Here is a 2,208-nt window from a genome sequence, read left to right as displayed (position 1 = left end):
TTGAGTTGTGTGTGATGTCAGTGTATTTAAATCATGTGATCACCCAACATTCACCAATTAAAAACCGCTTGTCATTATTTAACGCTTAATGATGTTATCATCTATTTTAAACCCGTCATTGATCCTTTTAAAAAAGAAGTAAAAGTAAAAGTTAGATGCTTCCTGCTGAATATTTTCAGGTGCTATTTGTTTTAGATAGTCCTGAGCCCTTTTTCCCCTTTTAAATACTTTAATATTTAATTAAATCCATATTCTTTATATTTTTTTAAGGCCTTAAGAAATTGCACTTACAAAGGTAAAGTACCTATTTCTACATAATTTATAATCTGTGTTCTAATTTTCAATATCTCATTCATCCCATATATATCTGGAACTATTTTATCAGCAACTAATTATATTTCTAATTTATATATATATATATATATATATATATATATATATATATATATATATATATAGAGAGAGAGAGAGAGAGAGAGAGATACAAAAACTGAAATCGAGGTTTCACTTTTGATTTAGGGTGCAGTAATTAGATCAGGTGGATCAAGACTACCAAGGATTTTGGTGGAGGTTACAGTGCATGAGCTGTGAATTGATGGTTAAGTCAGAAGCAGTGGAACTTCAGAGAACAATACATTATATCGTTTTTGTAAGCAGCAGATCCAATGGAAGTTATAGCTTTGGATATAGGAAGAATGAGTTTCCAGAAGTAGCCAAATATTGATAAAAGATAATAGGGGTCAAATCTTTACCACCAAAGAATATGGTAGTCTTTGTGTAGCACTCCGAGCGGCCACCTGGGAAGAAGATTTCCTCTGCAGCAATCTACTACAATGGAGAGATATAACTGTAGCAGAAAGCACTAAGGTACTCCCCACAAACAGCTTTGAAATTAGACGATGTATGGGCTCACAACATTATCCCATATGCACCAAATGAACAGCTTTACACCCACCCGTGCACTACAGGCAAGTGATGGACAATAAATTGTTGCTAATATTGAAATAGCCACAAACATCATTACTATGGACTCAGTCTACACCGCAAATACTAATAACATACAATTCCTGGCCAAACTATCAGAGTTTTAGATGAATTTGGTGAATAATGTGAAAGTTGTCACTGGAATGTGGACATATGGCACCTGGTATACCCAGGTGATCGAGAATACACATTTCTCTCTTACGTACGTCGCACAATTTCTGGAATGGATTATTTCCTCACGTTACAGAACATGACTCTAGACATTCAGAGTTGAAAGATATTAGTGGGCTCCTTAACCGATCATAATCTTGTCGAACTCTGAACAGAATGGGGCTTCAGGACACAACTAAGGAAACCATGATGTATGAATATAATTTGATACAAACTGCATAGTGAGAAAGCACAATTGAAATCTCCCCTTAATCCTTTCTTGATGACAAAAAAGGCTCAGTGGATTCATCTCAGCTTCCATGGGCAGCAGGGAAAGCCACGATCAGGGGACTAATCATGAAATGACGATAGAAAATAATGGGAAAAAGGGGCAATCAGAAACTTTGGAAAAAGATATGAAGCAGTTATCCCAGAAATACACCAGAGAGCCTAGTTTCATGAATGGAAGGAATTTGAAAAAAGCAACATTAACACTAAGGTGCTCATTCTGAGTTTGACAGTAACCGAACCGCCACACTGATGGCAGTCTTGTGACCTCCAGCAGGGTGGCGGTGCAGACCACCAAATAACGAGTAAGGTGATGAACCCAATGTCAAGGAGACCAGATCCTCAGGGCCTGCGCACGTTCCCAACATGTCCACCACTAGACTGCTCCAAAGCTCAAATAGAAATATCACAGAGCCTGAGAGAGTCCAAGGGGAGGAAAAGGGGATTAGGAAGGGACCAGCTGGGAAGGAGACCTGTAGGAAGCAAAAGGTTAAACAACACAATATCAAGATACAATCACATTGACTTTCAATAAACTATGGTTCTAAGAGTTCTCATACTGTAACCATGGGTAACCTAAGAAGTAACTTTAACTAGACCTCAAAAAATCTAGGTACCTGGAAAAAATCAAGAATGGGTAAATACAATGTTTCCTATGAGCTTTTCATGAAATATCACATACTGTCTAGAAATACAAGAACCTTCTAGAATAATGTTTCAGAATTAACATTACATTTTTACATGAGGACAAAAGGCTATCTGAAACATTCCCTGGAAAGCAATAGG

This window comes from Pleurodeles waltl, chromosome 4_1, assembly GCF_031143425.1.
Source record: "Pleurodeles waltl isolate 20211129_DDA chromosome 4_1, aPleWal1.hap1.20221129, whole genome shotgun sequence".
Taxonomy (NCBI): Eukaryota; Metazoa; Chordata; class Amphibia; order Caudata; family Salamandridae; genus Pleurodeles; species Pleurodeles waltl.
The sequence above is the reverse complement of the archived record's forward strand: the minus strand, read 5'-3'. Positions refer to the sequence as shown.